The following is a 12,996-nucleotide window of genomic DNA, read 5'->3' on the forward strand; positions in this document are numbered from 1 at the left end:
CCTGAGAACTCTCTCAGCCCCACCTGCCTCGCAAGGTGTCCGTTGTGGGGAGAGGAAGGGAAAGGAGCTTGTGAGCCACCCTGAGTCTCCTTACAGGAGAGAAAGGTGGGGTATAAATCCAAACTCTTTTTTTCCCTTTTGGCCAAAGTGGCTCTTAATGCAGTTTGTGTAAAGTGCTATCAAGTCAAATCTGGTGATTTCAAGGCGAATGGGAAGCAGAGGTGGTTTGCCATTGCCCTCCTCTGCAGAGTCTTCCTTGGAGGTCCCCCATGTAAGCACTGTCCCTTCTAAGTTTCTGAAACCACCTTCTTCTTCTTCTTCTTCTTCTTCTTCTTCTTCTTCTTCTTCTTCTTCTTCTTCTTCTTCTTCTTCTTCTTCTTCTTCTTCTTCTTCTTCTTCTTCTTCTTCTTCTTCTTCTTCTTCTTCTTCTTCTTCTTCTTCTTCTTCTTCTTCTTCTTCTTCTTCTTCTTCTTCTTCTTCTTCTTCTTCTTCTTCTTCTTCTTCTTCTTCTTCTTCTTCTTCTCCTCCTCCTCCTCCTCCTCCTCCTCCTCCTCCTCCTCCTTCTCCTTCTCCTCCACCTCCTCCTCCTCCTCCTCCTCCTCCTCTTCTTCCTCCTCCGTCTTCTTCTTCTTCTTCTCCTCCTCCTCCGTCGTTGTCGTCGTCTTCTTCTCCTTCTCCTCCTCCTCCTCTTCCTCCTCTTCCTCCTCTTCCTCCTCCTCCTCCGTCTTCTTCTTCTTCTTCTTCTTCTTCTTCTTCTCCTCCTCCTCCGTCGTTGTCGTCGTCGTCTTCTTCTTCTTCTTCTTCTTCCTGTCGTGTCTTCCTCTTTTCCTCCTGCCTTCCACTTTTCCTAGCATTATTGTCTTTTCCAGCGACTTCTGTCTTCTCCAAAAAGGGAAATATTAGCAGCCAGTAAATCCTTGAGATGGGCCTGAAGCCCCAACCTTAGATGACAAACCCTGTCACTTTTAAGCAGATGCTAAATTAATGATGTGAAAACTCCACGTCGGGTGGTTCCGGTTGGAAGGAGTGCCGGCGCTTTACTAACTAACTGGCAGATTGATGGAGGAAAAGCTGCAGTCCGAAGGGCCGATGTCTTGATTGATTAAAGGCATCTTTTGAGCTATTAATGCCTAAAGTGTGTTCGGTGCCCTCTTTCGCTGCGCAGTGGCTGAGAACATGACTGGCCTATTATTACTACCCCTTGCCCGGGAGAACTCTTTATTAGCTTGTGATGAATGGGAAGCTGTCCCCATTGTTCCCGACGGGAGTCAGCTTGCTGACCGATTTCTCCCTGCCTGTGGCCGGTTTGTCGGCCGGCCAGCTACATCTCTGGCATTGCAGGAGGCCGCTGCCTTTCCGGCGTTTCTCGGTGGCAGGGTATCCGTCACGATAGCGTGGGCTTTTGCAAACGCACAGAGCGGGGGCCCATTCATCCAGAAGCCCAATGGAGCTGAAAAAACAAACTTGCTTCCGTCTCCTTTCTCCGTGTTGATGAGGCGTGATGTAAACGCTGCTCAGCCAAGCGCAGGCTGGCAATTTGTAGAGGGTTTTTTTTGAATGGCTGTCAGCTGAGGTGCCGAGCAGCTGCTGACAGATTTATCAGAAGTGGCTTTGGAAGGGAGACAGATGAAGAGAAGGAAGGGCATGGCTGAGCGTTGCTGGACGCCTGCTTCTGATGGAGGCCGGCTTTCCCTCTCGGCGTGGTGTGGTGGTTAAGAGCAGGTGCGCTCTAATCTGGAGTACAGGGTTTGATTCCGCTGCTCTGCCACTTGAGCTGTGGAGGCTTATCTGGTGAACTAGATTGACTAGGAGCAGCAGTGGCGTAGGAGGTTAAGAGCTCATGCATCTAATCTGGAGGAACCGGGTTTGATTCCCAGCTCTGCCGCCTCAGCTGTGGAGGCTTATCTGGGGAATTCAGATTAGCCTGTGCACTCCCACACACGCCAGCTGGGTGACCTTGGGCTAGTCACAGCTTCTCGGAGCTCTCTCAGCCCCACCTACCTCACAGGGTGTTTGTTGTGAGGGGGGAAGTGCAAGGAGATTGTAAGTCCCTTTGAGTCTCCTACAGGAGAGGAAGGGGGGATATAAATCCAAACTCCTCCTCCTTCTCCTCCTCCTCCTCCTCCTTCTTCTTTTTCTTCTTCTTCTTTTTCTTTTTCTTCCTCTTCCTCTTCTTCTTCTTTTTCTTCCTTCTTTTTCTTTTTCTTTTTCTTTTTCTTTTTCTTTTTCTTCTTCTTCTTCTTCTTCTTCTTCTACTTCTTCTTCTTCTTCTTCTTCTTCTTCTTCTTCTTCTTCTTCTTCTTCTTCTTCTTCTTCTTCTTCTTCTTCTTGTGCACTCCCACACATGCCAGCTGGGTGACCTTGGGCTAGTCACAGTTTTTCGGAGAGCTCTCAGCCCCACCCACCTCACTGGGTGTTTGTTGGGGGGGGGGGAAGGAAAAGGAGATTGTAAGTCTCCTACAGGAGAGAAAGGGGGGATATAAATCCAACTCTTCTCCTCCTCCTCCTCCTCCTCCTCTTGCTCTCTAGACCAATGGGAGAAACGTCTGGAAGTAGAAGCTGCACTGAGCAAAATGTGATGGGAGTCCAGCTTGGTCAGGAAAGGGTGGGGTGGAAATTGAAAAAATATATAAATAAAATAATATCTAGCTCATAGGAGCAGGCTGCGGCTCTCCAGGAACTCCAAATGAATCCATACTCTATCAATTCACCATGGCCCCTACCAGCATGGCCCATTGGCCATGCTGACAGAGGCTGATGGGAATTGTAGTTCCTGAACATCTGGAGAGCCGCAGCTTCCCCACCCCTGATCTAGCCCAAAACCTGGATGTGAAGTCAGCATGCTGTGGAGCATTTCCGGGACAACAAGAGAGTCATCTAATGCATGCACATTACATCCATGTTTTAAAGCCAGCCTCTGGGTTGTCAAATGATTATCCCTTTAGAGAAAAATTCGCAGACATTAATAGGTTGTAAGAATATCGGAAGAGCCCTGCACGATTAGACCGGTGGTCCATCTAAGCCTGCATCCTGTCTCATTAGAGGGGTGAGACAGAGAGCTAGCGTGGTGTACTGGTTAAGAGCAGGTGGATTCTAATCTGGAGAACAGGGTTTGATTCCCCACTCCTCCACTTGAGTGGCAGAGGCTTATCTGGGGAACCAGATGTGTTTCCGCACTCCTGCATTCCTGCTGGGTGACCTTGGGCTAGGCACAGTTCTCTCAGCCCCACCTACCTCACAAGGTGTCTGTTGTGGGGTGGGGGGGGGAGGAAAGGAAAGGAACTTGTAAGGTCCCTTGAGTCTCCTTACAGGAGAGAAAGTTGGAGTATAAATCCAAACCTCATGGGGGGCAAAATCTTATCTAGTGTACCAGGTTTGTTTCCCCACTCCTGCATTCCTGCCTGCTGACCTTGAGCTTGTCACAGTTCTCTCAGAACTCTCTCAGCCCCACCTACCTCACAAGGTGCCTCTTGTGGGAAGAGGAAGAGAAGCTTCAAAGCTCCCAGGAATACAAGCCAAAATCCTGGGATACCAGGATGTAGATTTAGGACAGTCAAGAGAAAATATTTCTTTCCCCTGTGCTTAATTAATTTATAGAAACTCATTGCCAAAGACAAGAGGCAAAGGGATTTTAGCCTGTGGTTTGTCATCGGCGCGCCTAGGGGATCCAAGTTGGAAGAAGAAGAATTTGGGTTTATATTCCACCTTTCTCTCCTGTAAGGAGATTCAAGGTGTCTTACAAGCTCCTTTTCCTCCCCCCCCCCCCCAACAACAAACACCCTGTGAGGTAGGTGAGGCCGAGAGAGCTCCGAAGAACTGTGACTAGCCCAAGGTCATCCAGCAGGGGTGTAGGAGTGTGGAAACACATCTGGTTCACCAGACAAGCCTCTGCCACTCAGGTGGAGGAGTGGGGAATCAAACCCAGTTCTCCAGATTAGAATCCACCTGCTCTTAACCTCTACACCACGCTGGCTCTCCACCTGCTTCTTAACCACTATGCTGGTTAGTGCCACATCAGCCCAGTTTGTAGGGATATTACAGTGGCTATGTTTGTGTGGCTACACTGGGTGTTTGTGTTTATTTTTGCAAGCTATTTTGAGCCCCCGATGCTTGGATGGCAACAATTTTAAGCTGGGTTTTTTTGGAGATCGCTCGAACACGTTCCAACACCTGCAAATATATTTGGATGTAGATACCCCCCTCAAAAGGGAGGGAGAAACCTTTGCTGAATCTTATATTTAAGAACATAAGAACTAGCTTGCTGGATCAGACCAGAGTCCATCTAGTCCAGCATTCTGCTACTCGCAGTGGCCCACCAGGTGCCTTTGGGAGCTCACCTGCAGGATGTGAAAGCAATGGCCTTCTGCTGCTGCTGCTGCTGCTCCCGAGCACCTGGTCTGCTCAGGCATTTGCAATCTCAGATCAAGGAGGATCACGATTGGTAGCCATAGATCGACTTCTCCTTCATATATCTGTCCAAGCCCCTTTTAAAGCATATTTGAAGTTTGCTTGGGCACAGAATACATGCAACTAATCAAGAGAACCTCACATACAGGACCAGACCATGCTGTCACTGGTTTCCTGGGAGAACGAATGCTGAAATTAGAAAATACATACGGATCTATTGAAAAAAAAATTATCATACTTTTAGGATAGAGTAATTATTAGGTATATTCATCGCTGCCGGTTCCTTCCTTCCACAATAATCTCTCAGCGCGTGTCAAGTGTCTACTTCTGCAAGACAAGTAAATGGGCTTAAAAGGGAGGAAATTGCTTTCTTTTATATATCTATCTGGGGGGGGGGGAAGGAGAAAATTGTGGCAGCGCTGCTGATAAATGTAGAAACTGTAAAACTCACTGGAACGGAGCAGACAATGAACACCCCACCCCAAACTGCCGCATTAATTATTTCACAGGTGAACTGGGGCTTTTCTGCATAAATGGGTTGGAGGGAATTCAGCAAATGTTAGCCCTAAGGGGCCTCAAGATCATTGCGGTTCTCCGGAGAAATTGCTTCAGCTTCTTTCCTTGAAAAAAACCTTCCCTTTTCCTGGAATGTGTAAGGCGGCGGGGTGGGGAGGGTCAAAACTGAGAGAGAGGAAAGAATAGCCGGGCTCTCTCCTCTGCCGGTAAACCCAATGTGGTGCCTAATTAGCTCCCGCCAGGCTCTTTCCAAGGAAACAACTGAAATACAGTAAAAAGATGGCGCCTCGCAAATGACATTTGCATTGCGCGGTCCCTCCAGCGGCGATCGATATGTTAAAAAACGATCGAGGGGGGAGGGAGTGAAAAACAAGGGACAAGAACAACAGAATTGGATAGTTATCAGTTTGGGATACTGTGCCACCAGATCAATTACAAAACACGGACAGTCTCCCTATAAGTCCATACACAAACGTCACCGCCACAACGTAGCTTGACTACCAACCCCTTTTATAGCACATATCCCACCCACCAGTGTAAACACTTCGTGCAGCTGTGTTACTGCAGGTTTTTTTTCAAAAGATATTCTGCAATAGGTTTCCAGTTTTGTGAAAAAAATTGTCCAAAATGTTCTCTCTTAGGCCCCTTCTGCACGTGCAGAATAATACACTTTCAATCCGCTTTTGTTTGCGAGTGGATTCTGCCGTTCCGCCCAGTAAAATCCAGCTTCAAAGTGCATTGAAAGTGGATTGAAAGTGCATTATTCTGCTTGTGCGGAAGGGGCCATAGTAATGCCGTCAACGTTGCCATTGTGGAGCGGCAGTGACGTAGTGGTTAAGAGCAGGTGCATTCTAATCTGGAGGAACCGGGTTTGATTCCGCTTGAGCTGTGGAGGCTTATCTGGGGAATTCAGATTAGCCTGTGCACTCCCACACATGCCAGCTGGGTGACCTTGGGCTAGTCACAGCTTTTCGGAGCGCTCTCAGCCCCACCTACCTCACAGGGTATTTGTTGTGAGAGGGGAAGGGCAAGGAGATTGTCAGCCCCTTTGAGTCTCCTGCAGGAGAAAAAGGGGGGATATAAACCCAAACTCCTCCTCCTCCTCCTCCTCTTCTTGTTCTTCTTGTTCTTCTTGTTCTTGTTCTTCTTGTTGTTCTTGTTCTTGTTCTTGTTCTTGTTCTTGTTCTTCTTCTTCTTCTTCTTCTTCTTCTTCTTCTTCTTCTTCTTCTTCTTCTTCTTCTTCTTCTTCTTCTTCTTCTTCTTCTTCTTCTTCTTCTGCATAATCCGTTACGTTCAGAATCCAGTCATCTTTTATTGGGACTCAAACCTTATTCTGATATTCCAGCCACGATACTGGATGTCTTCAGTATCAATGTGTATCCTTATATCATTCTTTAACCGCCTTATTTCATACCCCAACAAGGTGGCGGACATGTGTTAATGGTAACTAATCTGCCTTAAATTATCTTGGCTCTGCGACCCGAGCTTTTCGCAAACACCACGGCCAATTATACGGCGCTAATAATCATCACACGGTCTCTTCGGTTTTCAGTGCCTGCCTGCCAGGAGGCACGGATGTTTTATTTATGTATTATTTAAACAACATTGATTAAAATTTCTCCTGCTCGGGTCAGGCGACGAAAAAAGGAGAAGGAATGAGCGGATCAGCCTGCTGCTAATTACTTTCTTCAACGAAGTGCCTTGAAGTCATATTTTAAGGACCTAATCTGTGTTTCGGCTGTTTGGCGCTGTCTGTTCCTTGCCCTCCCCCTTGGAGATAGAAGACGGGAGTTCGAGGGGGACAAAGGATAGCACAGATATTGTTTTAATCTCTCTCCCAAGGATAATTGGTTTCTGATTATTCCACACATCCCTTTCTAGGCGTGTTCCCGGAGATGGATATCCTTGTGAAATTGCTTCTCGTGCTCCACTCGGTGGAGACGAAGTGGGACCTGTATCGTTCCAGCTATGCATTAATAGACCTTCAAATGAGATTTCACAGCCCCAAATCAGATTATTTCTAGGGTTTCGGTTACTCTGGAGAGCAAGGACGGGACAGATGTAGACACGGGGTGGCTCCCTAGCAAACAACAGCTTTGCAAATCCTAGCGAACGTTGGGGCAGGTTAGGCCAAAGAAGGTGCTTTTCAGGATGGGATCAACCACAGATGCAAATGTGGTCTCTCGACTATTTATCTGTCTGTCTGTCTGTCTGTCTGTCTGTCTGTCTGTCTGTCTGTCTGTCTGTCTGTCTGTCTGTCTGTCTGTCTGTTTATAGGCCGCCTCATTCCTGAAGGGCTCGAGGCGGCTCACAACACGGCTGTTCTCCAAGACAGCAAATCAAAACAACATAAAACTGAAATCCATTAAAACTTAAAACTTAAGCAGCAATTTCTTAACAATAAATATAGATTAAAACAACAGAAGTTGTGTAAAAACGCACAGGCGCCCGATCTAAAGGCCAAGAGAAAATCCACTCGCCATTAAGGAGTAAATATTGCAACTCTTGTGACAAAACCCGATTGCCAGTACATAGAGGTCAGCCTGGGTAATGAAATAATTACATATGGACTACTTCATAGATTTAATTACCCACCCAGGGCTGTCATGTGATATTATTCAACCTGGACATTTTCATCTCTGCTGGGAAATGGGAGATGCTTCAGAGCTTTTCTGGGGAGTGGAGGGCAGGGGCTTAACCCTTTGTGATAAGTTTACCACCTTGGAAAGTTTTGATCGTCTGCTGTTGAAATGTCAGCCTCAAATTCTTTGTTCTCCATGAACAATGTAATAGGAGGAGGAGGAGAGTTTTGATTTATACCCTGCTTTTCTCAACTGTAAGGAATCTCAAAGTTACTTAGAAACTCTTAAGTCCCAAAGAACTGTGACTAGCCCAAGCAGGCTTCATGTGTAGGAACGGGGAAACAAACCTGACCCGGGACTTGCCAAATTCCAAAGCAAATTCCTCCATGCTAAGCAAGAGGGGAAGGTACACACGAAAGTGAAAATGAAGAAAACTTGTACCAACAGGCTACAATAATGACTTCAAAAAATTAGTTCTCCCACTGGAGTAGCAATTTACTTTTAAGTAACCAAATAATTTTATAATTTTACGAAAACCTCATCATCATTAAACATAGCAGGACCTTTCTGTATTCGTAGTCCCCTTGGAATCATATTAACACACACATAATCATTAAGACTCAAAGCATGCAAATGATACTTGGTTGAACGTTTTCTTAAGAGTAAGTATGCGGGACCAATCCCCTGAGATCCCAGATGGTAGAGTGTTACCTCTATCTTTTAAGGATTGTAAAATCCTATCCTTATCCTGGTCATTAAAATCCAGGAGGCTAGTGGATGCCAAGAAGAAGAAGAAGAAGAAGAAGAAGAAGAAGAAGAAGAAGAAGAGTTTGGATTTATATCCCCCCTTCCTCTCCTGTAGGAGTCTCAAAGGGGCTTACAATCTCTTTGCCCTTCCCCCCTCACAACAAACACCCTGTGAGGTAGGTGGGGCTGAGAGAGCTCCGAGAAGCTGTGACTAGCCCAAGGTCACCCAGCTGGCATGTGTGGGAGTGTACAGGCTAATCTGAATTCCCCAGATAAGTCTCCACAGCTCAGGCGGCAGAGCTGGGAATCAAACCCGGTTCCTCCAGATTAGATACATGAGCTCTTAACCTCCTACGCCACTGCTGCCCCCGAAGGAGATTCCTCCATGCTAAGCAAGGTACAAGCCATAAGGGGAAGGTACAAGCCATAAGATTTCATGTTTGCTGGAATGCCTGATCAAGATTTGGGAAGTTGCACATACATATTTATACGTGTCCAAGACCATCTGTAAACCTTGACAGATAAACTTAGCATCTTTTGACACTGAGAGATAAATATCAAAGATGGTGCTTAGATTTATTTTTAGAATCCTGTAACCAGACTGGAATTATGTTTTCTCATTTAGCGTCGTCATTTGTACGTTTCTTAAAAATCAATCCTGCCTTTTTGCCCAGCATTTTTTTTTTCACCAAAGAGGATGCCGTTTTAATCTAAAGACAGATGATGAAAAAAAATTACGCTAGGTCCTTATAGCACTAGAGCCAACCGTGTGTAAAATATAATGCTGTAATAAACAAATATTGAACAGGAGGGTGCCAACGCAGTCGTAGCAATAACATTTTATTGTCGAATACGTAGCGAGGTTTTTCCCGTTGACATAATAAAATATGTCATCCTCGTCGCCAGGCATTGATTGATGCCTCTTGTTTTTTGCAAGTTATTATGGGATTCTTGTCAGGAAGCATCAGTGGCTGGTGGGGGGGGGGTGGCGAAGTCGTCAGAGACGCTGTCAGAATACATGTCAATGTGATGTTAGCTTTGGTTTCTGTTTGATTGCTCTTGTGCTTTTCACTTTGCTGCTGAGAGGGCATCGCGTTATGATGATCTTGTATTGGTACAGCGGCCACCCAGCACACTGGGAGAGAGTGTGGGAACCTGCACAGGGATTAGATTGTCAGACTAACATTGGTGAGACCTGGATTCAAATCCCTATTTGCCTGGAAGGCCTGGGCCCGCTTTCTTAGGCTAGCCTACCTCGTGGGGTTGTTGTGATAGAGGAGAGATCTGTCTACTTCTATACACTTCTCCCGCCCTTTCTCTATGGAGCTCAGAGCAGCATACAATGATTCCCATTCCAATTTTGTCTTCACAACAGTCCTGTTGGGTAGGATAAGGAGGGAGCATGGAACAGGTCCAAAGTCACCTGGAAGGTCTGGGCTTACTTTCTTAGGCTAGCCTACCACATGGGGTTGTTGTGATAGAGGAGAGATCTGTCTGCTTCTATACACTTCTCCCGCCCCTTCTCTATGGAGCTCAGAGCAGCGTACAATGATTCCCATTCCAATTTTGTCTTCACAACAGTCCTGTTGGGTAGGAAAAAGGAGGGAGCATGGAACAGGTCCAAAGTCACGCAGTGATGTTCGTGGCAGATTGGAGACTGGAACTCGGGTCTTGCAGACTCTGCTCTGCTCAAGTCCTAGAGGAGCTGTCTACTTTGTATGCCACACTGGGAATTTGTCCACCATCATGAACTCTTTAGAGAAGTGAACGAACGAACGAACGAACGTAATCCAAGCGTAACGTAATCCTGAACGTAACGAACGGTAAATCTAACGTAATCCAACGTAAGCGTAACGGCAACGGGGCAGGTAACTTTAACACTTTATTGATAGGAACAACTTGTGAGTACATTTCTAGTAAAAGCAGAACTGAATGAGAGAAAATTTGAACCTTACCATGCAATGTACTGTGAAGCTTTTAACAAGTTGCTTGTAATCAATTGACACATTTCAGTGGTGACAAGGTTTTTTTAAAAAAAGATGAAAAACCAGATGTCTTTTGTAAAGTAACTTTTATGTGGCGAGAATTGAAACCATAACTAGGAAATCTTTCGGATCCTGTGATGTCAGTGGTAGTTGCTGATGGATCACATATATTTGCTATGCCCCCCTCCAGTTCTTTTTGACGAAAGTACACTGTCCAGCTTTACTTGTACAGATGCCAACCTCCAGGTGGGGTCTGGAGAGCTCCCAGAATTCCAAACTGGAGAGATAAGTTCCTTTGGAGCAAATGGAGGCTTTGGAGGTAGATGGATGTGCACAAAACCACACAGGTTCTATGTGAAAACAGCTCCCTTTCTCACAAGCACCACACCTCTGCCCACCACAACTGACTGACATGTTGCTGAGCCTATAGAAAAGCGGGAGAAAGAGAAACAGTACATTTAACAGAGCCCCTCCCCTCCCAGCAATTCCACGTGTGATTTATGACTTGTTATTGGAACACACACGCTTTATGCTTCTCCCGAGACTCCATAAAATAATAGTGGGCTCAGCTGGATGAAGATGAACTGCGGACAAGGCGAGCTTCCCCTAACTCAATGTCTCCCCAGGCACCCTTAAAACCGAATGGAGTCCTCCTTCCTTACCCAGGCTAAATACAGCAGAGTAGATGAGGGGAAAGCCGATTTTTGACAAGGAAAAATAAGGGCGGACCCCTTTCCCAGCAGACGACATGGGATAAGATTGCTGTTTTACGTTTTCCTCTTCTTTCTGCCAGTAAAAAAGACCTGGGAAAAGAAGGAGAAAAGCTATAGAAGCAAAGAGGGAGAAAAGCTATAGAAGACCAAACTGGGAGAGGGGCATTGTACTAAAATCATGGTATTCATTTATTGAAGAAGAAGAAGAAGAAGAAGAAGAAGAAGAAGAAGAAGAAGAAGGAGGAGGAGGAGGAGGAGGAGGAGGAGGAGGAGGAGGAGGAGGAGGAGGAGGAGGAGGAGGAGGAGGAGGAGGAGGGGGAAGAGGAAGAGGAAGAGGAAGAGGGAAGAGGAAGAGGAAGAGGGAGGGAGGGAGGAGAGGAGGGAGGAGGGAGGAGGAGGGAGGGAGGAGGGAGGGAGGAGGAGGAGGAGGAGGAGGAGGAGGAGGAGGAGGAGGAGGAGGAGGAGGAGGAGGAGGAGGAGGAAGAGGAAGAGGAAGAGGAAGAGGAAGAGGAAGAGGAAGAGGAAGAGGAAGAAGAGGAAGAAGAGGAAGAAGAGGAAGAAGAGGAAGAAGAGGAAGAGGAGGAAGAGGAAGAGGAAGAGGAAGAGGAAGAGGAGGAGGAGGAGGAGGAAGAGGAGGAGGAGGAGGAAGAGGAGGAGGAGGAGGAGGAGGAGGAGGAGGAGGAGGAAGAGGAGGAGGAGGAGGAGGAGGAGGAGGAGGAGGAGGAGGAGGAGGAGGAGGAGGAGGAGGAGGAGGAGGAGGAGGAGGAGGAAGAGGAAGAGGAAGAGGAAGAGGAAGAGGAAGAGGAAGAGGAAGAGGAAGAGGAAGAGGAAGAGGAAGAGGAAGAGGAAGAGGAGGAGGAGGAGGAGGAGGAGGAGGAGGAGGAGGAGGAGGAGGAGGAGGAGGAGGAGGAGGAGGAGGAGGAGGAGGAGGAGGAGGAGGAGGAGGAAGAAGAAGAAGAAGAGGAAGAGGAAGAGGAAGAGGAAGAGGAAGAGGAAGAGGAAGAGGAAGAGGAGGAGGAGGAGGAGGAGGAGGAGGAGGAGGAAGAGTAGTAGTAGTAGTAGTAGTAGTAGTAGTAGTAGTTTGGATTTATATCCCACCTTGCTGTCCTAAAAAGGAGACTCAAGGTGGCCTACAAGCTCCTTTCCCTTCCTCTGCCCACAACAGATACCTTGGGAGGCAGCTGGGACGGAGAGAGTTCAGAGAGAACTGTGACTGGCCCAAGGTCACCCAGCTGGCACGTGTTGCAGTGCACAAGCTAATCTGGTTCCCCAGATAAGCCTCCACTGCTCATGTGGCAGAGCGGGGAATCAAACCCGGTTCTCCAGATTAGAGTGCGCCTGCTCTTAACCACGACACCCACGCTGGCACTCAACAAGCAGCCACATACAGATCTGTTCACAACCATCTGCCCGTTCAGCTGTGGCATGCGTAACTCACACAGAGGGAACCAACCCAGCTGCTGAGTCCAGCTGCTAAGGCAGGGGTCTGCAACCTGCGGCTCTCCAGATGTTCATGAACTACAATTCCCATCAGCCTCTGCCAGCATGGCCAATTGTTCATGCTGGCAGAGGCTGATGGGAATTGTAGTTCATGAACATCTGGAGAGCTGCAGATTGCAGACCCCTGTGCTAAGGTAATCCACCCAACAGAGCGCAAGAGAGCAGGAATCCAGATTTCATTCTAGGGTTGCCAATTCTGGCTTGGGAAATTCCTGGAGATTTGGGGTTTGAAGGGCAGAGTTTGAAGGACCTCAGCAGGGTGTAAACCCATACTCCAAAGTAGCCAGTTTCTCTAGGGCACAGGTGTCAAACTCGCGGCCCTCCAGATGTTCATGAACGACAATTCCCATCAGCCCCGCTGTATAGCCAATGCTCATGTTGGGAGGGACTGATGGGAATTGTCGTTCATGAACATCTGGAGGGCCACGAGTTTGACACTCCTGCTCCAGGGGAACTAATCCTTGTGGTTTGGGGCGATTGCAATTTGGGGGCGATCTTCATGCTTGGAGTTGCAGTGGAAAGAAGGAGCGGTTGAAAATCTCCCAG

At 47.3% G+C, this 12,996-nt stretch overlaps 1 protein-coding gene and 1 pseudogene across 1 annotated transcript in view; both read left to right on the top strand.

Annotated features, from left to right (window-relative positions):
- The window catches only part of CCDC33 (coiled-coil domain containing 33), a 149,059-nt gene that overhangs the window by 15,311 nt on the left and 120,752 nt on the right, over positions 1-12,996 (top strand). The window lies entirely within an intron of this gene.
- LOC125424787 lies at positions 3,215-3,322 on the top strand (annotated as a pseudogene).

Source organism: Sphaerodactylus townsendi, linkage group LG17, assembly GCF_021028975.2.
Source record: "Sphaerodactylus townsendi isolate TG3544 linkage group LG17, MPM_Stown_v2.3, whole genome shotgun sequence".
NCBI lineage: Eukaryota > Metazoa > Chordata > Lepidosauria > Squamata > Sphaerodactylidae > Sphaerodactylus > Sphaerodactylus townsendi.